This window comes from Mytilus galloprovincialis, chromosome 6 (genome assembly GCF_965363235.1).
Source record: "Mytilus galloprovincialis chromosome 6, xbMytGall1.hap1.1, whole genome shotgun sequence".
Lineage (NCBI taxonomy): Eukaryota > Metazoa > Mollusca > Bivalvia > Mytilida > Mytilidae > Mytilus > Mytilus galloprovincialis.
This window is the reverse complement of record NC_134843.1, coordinates 14,355,721-14,364,850: the sequence shown is the minus strand read 5'-3', so window position 1 is coordinate 14,364,850 and position 9,130 is coordinate 14,355,721.

Below are 9,130 nucleotides of genomic sequence, written 5' to 3'. Positions count from 1 at the left end.
TTTAAAGCGTTAAATAAACGTTATTCCTTTTTGTTAACTCTACTCTCCACTTTATACATGTAAACACTGTCATTTAATTCAAATTCAGTGACTACTTATATGTTGAAAGCGTCTATCCAATCAAACTGGAGATAAATGATAAAATAGATATAGGTCAGATCTGCCTCATATCTTGATTTACTTCTAGATAATAACAACTTGGGTCCGTTGGAAAAAATATTTACTACACAAATGATGATTGCAGTTTCATTTCCCAGTTGATATCTTTTCATTTCTATGTATTCTAACATTCAAGCATCGCCTGCATACGGAGTATATTTCTCCTAGTTGAAACGAATCTCTATGGCTTCTATGTCCTATCATGATTTCCTAAATAAAGGTTTGCTGCTCACAAGGAAGCTATTTAGCTAAAGTTCCAAGTGGTAAAGTTAAATTCATCCCTTTGTAAGTTTTAAGGTCGCCATCATGAGTTGGTTAAACATTATGGAATATCCGTTTCACAGCTAAAAATGGATATATACTATTTTGTTCAATGTAATTCCTATCCTTTTCCTGAATGTGACCTACCAAATAAGACTTACAACCGGATGAGTATTAACATGATAAGCACGGTGAGTAACACATGTGAAGCAGAATCTGTCGATCATTCTTGTGCACCTAAGATTACCCCAAGATTTTGTTGGGGTACCTATTGCACAGTCTTTAGTTTCCGTAGTTGTTTTTTGAACTATTAATTGCCTGTCTGTTTTTCCCCCTTTTATCAATTGCGTTGTCGGTTTATTTTCGACATAAATGTTTTAATAAAATTATCTTACTCCTCTCTTTTGCATTTTTTTTTTAATATTCCACTGAAGAGGTTTCCTGTCCAAATTGAATGATTTTTTTTATTGAGCGTCTGCAGTTTATTCTGATTTCTTTTTTATCATATATTTATGATTATAATTTCTATGGATATCGCTGTGAAAGGACAAATATAATTCCCAGCACATAAAAAAACATGGCTATATGAGAAAAAAATGATTTTTCAGTAATGACATGTCATAAAAATATTTCATATGACATTTCATAAAAATATTTCATAATAACCATAAAACAAAAATGAATACGTTTGTGAGTATAGCATTGAAAATATCATCATAATCAGACAAAATTAGTTTTTGACAATATTTTTAACAAACGTTATTTGTAAGAAATAATAATACAGGAATTTTTGATATTCGAAACTATTTTGAGCTCGTAACAAACCCTACATCTCATTTTGTTGAATTCATACTAGTCCAGAATGATACAGTCCTCTAACAGTATGGGCTTCTCGTGCCCTGTATAGGACATCGCGTAACGCAAATTCAATAAGTAACCAATAAGTACATAAACAAAACCTCAGTTAAAAAAATATTTAATATGAGCCTGATAAAAAACAAATAAGGATGTTTTACTTACCTCCCTTTGCATACTAATTTATCTTATGATCAGTATTACTTAGGAATAAAAAGTTGTTACTATGTATTATATTATTTTTTAACGAGTCTAACGGAATACACCATTGAAGCATGAAGTCTACCTACCTACCTAAGTCTAAATAAATGTTTCCAAACGCTGGAAATCAGTGTGCTCCTCTGTATTTTGTTCTGTTTCATCACCACTACATGTAACTACACGTGTTCTTCTGCCGGTGTTATAGGTGTATTCAGTATCAAAGTTATATATCATTGGGTGTTCTTTCCAAAGCTTGTCAAGACGATTTCCAAAACTCTTTACATCACTGCAGTCACTATGATATCTGGTAAGCTGTTCCACACTTCCACTATTCTGTTAGTAAAGTAGTATTTACTTTTGTCTAGTATGCTTCTGCTTTTTTATCAATTTCATCGAAATACCTCTTGTTGTCGAGCTTTTGTTACGAGTGATTTGACCTTCGGTTACTTTCGAGTCATATATCCCTGTTGTTATCTTGTAGGTTTCTATACGTACAACATGTATTTTACACGATGTGACTACGTGTCTTGTAAACAGTAAATATGGAAAAAAATGTGGTATGATTGCTAATGAGACAACTCTCCACAAGAAACCAAATAACACAGAAAACAGCTTTAGGTCTCCGGACGGTCTTCAACAATGAACAAAGCCAGTACCGCATAGTCAGTTATCAATGGCCCTGAAATCACAAATGTAAAACAATTCAAACGATAAAACAAGCGACCTAATTGATGTACAAAAAGATGAACGAAAAACAAATATGCAACACAGCAACAACCACTAAAATACAGGCGGCTGACCTTCAGATACATACATAACGAATGTGATGGGGTAAAACATGTTAGAGGCATCTCAGCCCTCCTCTTGTACAACATTGTCGCCTATTTGTTATTTTGATAATGCAAATGTTGAAATGAAAATGCCAATGTTTTTACATGTTAATTATGCAAATATTAAACATGTTACATGTTTGTTACATGTATGCAAATATTAAAAGTAAATGAACAATGATGTACATGGTTAAACCATCTCCATGGAAATGAGATGTGCCAATGCTGATTTAACTGTATACCAAATACATGTACCATTGCCTTTTCATAAACAAAAATAAACACAAACTTAAACTTATAAACTATTTAAAGTTTTAAAAACAATGAACTATGATGACGGGATGGGGTTATCTAATGGAAATGGGAATGAATCTTGCAACTGCCAATACACTTGCATACCAAATATCATTGGTTTATTTTGATTTGATATAATGAGAAACTATTACACGCTAACTAGGCAAAAGTTGCAAAGTTAGTCTATGACTGAGGGGATGAGGACAAACATTTTCCATGGAAAAGATATACTATTGCTTACACAACTGCACACCAAAAACAAGTAAAATCACACAAATACTGAGTTGTTATCGACCTACCACGAACTTTCCCCCTTAAAATAATACATGAAAACTAAGTAAAAAGTCAATTGACTATCATGACTGAGGGGCGGGGCAAAATAATCTCCAAGAAATAGAGATATGCCAACTCTCATTCAAATGCATATAAACTATTTTTGACTTACCACCAGTGGTTCTCTATACACAGACTGTACTGATTGTCAAGAGGGACGAAAGATGCAGGTGCTGCTGGAATGTTGTTACTTAGAAATGGAAAGTCCACAATTGGAAAGCTGAAATCATCTCTTTTGTCGTAAAGTTTTGTTTTCAACCGACCCTCATTGTCAATTTCTAGATGTAAGTCAAGATATGAGGCCGACCTAACTGTATCTGTATTATCTTTTATCTCTAGCTCGATAAGATAGATGCGTTCCACATAGTCACCAAATTTTGAATTATTAAGTGAAAGAACATCATCTATATAGCGAAAAGTAGAGTTAAAGGATATTGCTAACTTCTTATCTTTCTTCCTAAGAAGTTCCTGCATGAAGTCAGCCTCATAATAATAAAGAAACAATTCGGCAAGTAGAGGGGCACAGTTTGTTCCCATTGGAATGCCGACAGTCTGTTGAAAAACACGTCCTCCGAACGTAACAAATATGTTGTCAATCAAGAAATCAAGCATCTTGATAATATCAGTTTCAGAGATTTTTATGTTCGAATCAGAGTGATCCTTTACAAAGTAGGATTTATCCCTCCCTAAGACAAGATACTTGTACCTACGTTGGCCATTCTTTTTTACGAAGCAAAGCAATACCAACTCTTTCAATTTGTCTTTTAGTTTTGAATGTGGAATACTAGTGTAAAGAGTAGAAAAGTCAAATGTTTTAATACTGTTACAAGATGAAAGAGAGTTAGATTGTATGCACTCTAAAAGATCTTTGGAATTTTTAAGTATCCACATCTGATTCACGCCCCCTCTAGAATAGGCAGTTTCACAATAACTTTGAAGCCCGTCTTTTATTGCTGATAAAATAGATGTTAATAATTTAGAAAGAGGTTTCGTGGAGCACTTGGAAGACCCAGCAATATACCGTTGTTTGTAAGGACACTTATGTAGTTTAGGTATCCAATACAGTGATGGCAGATCCAGTTCTTCATCTTTGGTTGAAATTCCAAAGGAACATAGAACAAACCTATGATTATCCAGGATTTCCTCTTTGGTAAGTGTGAGGGTTTATGTTGAGTTTCCAAGTGAATTGTCAATACCTGAGGTAGACTTAACTGTATCTGTGGTATCCTTTATCTTTAGTTCGATTGGATAGATGCGTTCCACATAGTCACCAAATTTTGAATTATTTAGTGAAAGAACATCATCTATATAGCGGAAAGTAGAGTTAAAGGATATCACTAACTTCTTATCTTTCTTCTTAAGAAGTTCTTGTATGAAGTCAGCCTCATAATAATAAAGAAACAAGTCGTCAAGTAAAGGGGCACAATTTAGTCATAGATGCATGATTTTTTTCAATAGTTGTTATAGGCATGGAACTAACAGTTAAATTCTGTGTCATTTGGTCTCTTGTGGAGAGTTGTCTAATTGGCAATCATACCACATCTTCTATTGTATAGTTAATACCATCTAATGCATGTAAACTCAGCAAAACTTAAAAGTCAATAGATCATGACTGAGAGGGGATGGCCTATGATTCTCCATGGTAACGAGCAGTGTCAATGATAACACAACTAAATATATATACTATCTATAATACTAAAATTACGAGGTCCAATTTGTCAGCCGTCATCACGTAAAAACGACGAATCAAAGAATTCAACTTTATATACAACTAATATAGTACAAAGGTGTAGATTAAAAATTACACCACTCCAGGCCTTTTTGTTTTCCACGTAATCAATATCGCCAATAATTAGGAAGTTCCGGGTCGAGTCCGATACCGATACCAATAGTATAATCACCTGTTACCTATTACCTTATCTGTACGTTCCGCATCTGACAGGCGCACCACCAAAAGGTGTATTCAGGATTAATATGCTATATAAACGGGTCATAATCACAGGGTTGACACTACTAAATTGTCAAATTGTTACCTATTGTAGTATTTTAATCCGTAAGACTTTCTAAGATAACAATACGAATACTAAAAATTGTGTATCTTATAATCGGCATGACTTTATCAGATGACAGTACTAATACTAAGATAAGGCTTGCGCATAGTTATATACTTTAATTCAGTCACGGACCCGCGATATCACGGGTGTGTTCTAGTGTATACTTAATATCTAGATTAGACCGTTGGTTTTCTCGTTTGAATGGGTTTACACTAGTAATTTTGGGGCCCTTTATAGCTTGTTGTTCGGTGTGAGCCAAGGCTCCGTGTTGAAGGCCGTACATTGACCTATAATGGTATATTTTTTTTAAATTGTTATTTGGATGGAGAGTTGTCTCATTGGCACTCACACCACATCTTCCTATATCTAATTAATATCAATGAGGTACATGTACCACTAATATATTGTTGACACTGCCGCCGACGACGGACACAGCATACCTATGTCTCCCTTTTCGACATCGTCAAGGTGAGACAAAATTAAATGAATTATTTCTACATGGCATTGAACAAAATTGGTTGGTTAAATCTATCAATCGGTTGGTTAAATCTAGCATGGTAATTTAAAACATAAATTGTCTAGTCTTAAACTTGATCGAATGTTAAAGTCGACCGCTAAGATGACAACAACATAAACAGAGTAAAACTGTTCTCGTCCATTTTTCTAGGACTGTTTTGTTAACAAACCATAAAAACTGGGTACAAAAGAACAATTATTTAGACCGATTAGGTGCACATGTCTGCCACAAATATATGGAGCAGCAATTGATTTAGCATCATTTAAAGATAAAAAAAAATCAATATTATAAAGTTTTCATCTACTACAAATAATTGATTTTCACCAATTTATTTTCTTTTTTTTATATACAAATGTGATAAATTGAATTATTACGACTCTTAAGAATTAATTATTAACCAAGCTTTGACAAATTACAGTCATAAATAAGCTGTAATTTATGTTGTATATCACGGAAACATGGAGAAAATCCGGTGAAATCTTAATTTCTCAGGCGACTCATCAATATTGTCTCATTAAGATTCATTTACGTAATATGCAAAACGACAGGATAATAAAGTTACGTAAAATAAATTGTATCTCATACGACTTAAAATTCTCTTTGCAATATTATAATTACTTTTTCTTTAATTTAAATAAAACGAGAACAAGGTTAATTCCGATGAGTAATGAAGAAATTCACCATAAGTTAGTTGTATGCAAATGTATATTTTACTACAATGACATTACATTTACTTGATTGTTTTCTTTTGTCTTCATCACCCATGTGGTCACTGATACATATATTGTCATCAACAAAACGAAAGCAAAAAGCCAGACGATTGAACATATAATATTAGCTGAAATGAACTTCAATATGCTTTGGCCGACTTATCAATACGCTCGTATTTTGAATCACCAAGAGGGTTTCTGACATATCACGATTTAAAAAGTGTTATCAATTACAGTCTGATATGAGTTGAATCCAGTAAACTGTCAATCCTTTCGGACAACTGAGGGAATACACATAAACGAACATTCGTTTAAGAGCAGGGCGTTTGTATTCATGCCATTCATGCGCAAATGTATGCAGCCAATTTAAACAACCATGTATTCGAAACATACGAATAACTATCCATTTTTTCTAAGAAACTAGCCACAGTATTAGACATATATGAATTCGAACTTCTTGACAAGAACACATTCGAAAAAAAGTCAACTTTGACAATCAAACAATTTTAATGTGCGTATTGTTATGCATTTACTTTTCTACATTGGCTAGAGGTATAGGGGGAGGGTTGAGATCTCATAAACATGTTTAACCCGGCCGCCGCAATTTTGCACCTGTCCCAAGTCCCGTCAGGAGCCTCTGGGCTTTGTTAGTCTTGTATGATTTTTAATTTCAGTTTCTTTTGTATAATTCGGAGTTTTGTATGATGTCCATTATCACTGAACCAGTAAACATATTTTAAGGGACCAGCTGAAGGACGCCTCCGGGTTTGGGAGTTTCTCGCTACATTGAAGACCAATTGGTGGCCTTCGGCTATTGTCTGCTCTATGGTCGGGTTGTTGTCGCTTTGACACATTCCACATTTCCTTTCTCAATTTTATTTTAATCATAGATGCCCATGCACGAGGATTTCTGTAATCAACCGAATACAAATAGGAGTATTTGAGAAATTTGGGGAATCGACCAGAGAAATGACAGCTGTAAAACTTCTTAATTATTAAAAAAAAGCGACGATCAATATCTAACAATTGCAAACGACTTCCGGTAATCACCCAGAGGGACGATATTTGTGGTAATCATACGGACAATACAACTATTGTCACCTTCGGTGTTTGAATTCGTTGGATTGTTTTGGAAAATTTACAAATGTCCAGGTCTTTCGGTCGTAATGTGTACATTCAGAAACATGCTTCTGCAAAAATGTCGAACGATTATCTGTATGAATATACGAATTGATTATCTTGAAAATGATTCATCGTTGTTTCCTGAACGTCCAGTGACAAATACTTCATGCACATTCAGAACGAGAACAAATGGATACAAACCAAAACAGGAAGGTGGGTCATCCAAAATGAAGCATTGGTTATTTGGACTACTATAAATCAGGGAATGTTTGAAATAGGAACCAATTTTCTTTTGAAAATTAAGTTTGAACAATATATATTTATTGAAGGATTGATCATGTGATTGAACATAATATGTATTGAGATATATAAACAATATTTTTATCACAGTATTGTGAAACTTTGTGAAAATGTTCTTGTCTATAGACATAAAGTAACAGGTTCAATGGACCGGTAAGCAGTTCATGTAGAAAACATATCAAATACTAAAAAGGCGCTAAATGATTGAAAATACTAACATATTAGATGACGAAGGTAAACTACCAAGGCTAAAATTATATAAAGGACAACCGATATTATATTCAGTTTAAATTAAATAATAAAAAAAGAGGTAAAGTACATTCACTGAGCTAAATTTGTAGTCTTGTGGCTTGTAACGTAATAACATACATACCGGAAGTGCTTGTGTTTCCGTGGTTATATATTTGTTCTGTCCAACAAAAAGCTCATAGCTGTTTGAAAATCTATTATTTCTAAGATGATCCATAAGTTATGTTATTCAATTTATGGATAACTCAGTTTGTGGACCATAAAATCATCTGAAACAAGTGTCATTAACGACGTTGTAAAGAATGTTATGAGATGGAAATTAATATGAAAGATGTCGTGTTTGTTCATACATTCCATATCCATTTTACTTTTTAATAATACTATAATTAGAGTCAACATCTATTTGTCAATTATTTATGCGAGTTATCAGTTCACATACACAAGTATCCAGTATTCAAACAAATCAACTTTTTACATTGAATATTTTGTATGGAAATTCTGTCTATTTTTTACCATTGAATTTCCCATATTATTTCTATAGGTTTTTTTCTATAGACATCCCGTGTATATTTTTACGATTCCCATAAATATGTATTCAGTTTTGTAATAAAATCGCTTTTATAAGGTTTATTTTGTATGGACATTCTGTATATTTTTGGCATGCACGAGATCTTTTTTTTTTTTAATTTCTACTCCTCGCGTGTAAGACAAAATACCAGGTAGGATTTAAAACCAGAGGGAGAAAACGCGACATAAAATCTAACAACGAAAGGACATCAGTTCACAAAACAGTAGAGACCACAGGTGTGTAATCAACACACTTCCGTTAAGTATACCATATATAACTTCTACTGGATTTTTTTTCTATAGTACAATTAGTTCAAACATTTACAGAAACGTTGTTATCATCTAGATCTTAGTAAAGGTACATGTATACAGAAGACTTTATTGTATCAGTGATATCCTTCATGTCAGGTTCAATGAAACAAATGCGATCAACAATTATAGTATAAATACGATCTCATATGAATAAAGATACAAGTCGGCAAGACAAGGTACACATTTTTTGCGCATCAGAATTCAGACTGTACTTTTAAAAGAGCAGCAGCAGATATTTGACAGGAAAGACTTACAGATAGGTTCGATACATTAGAATATAAAGTACGTTGGTGTATAATTCCTTTGCTAAACATTCTTTGATATGGTAATTAGTGTTGTTTTACTCGAGAAAACCGTTGGTCGGAA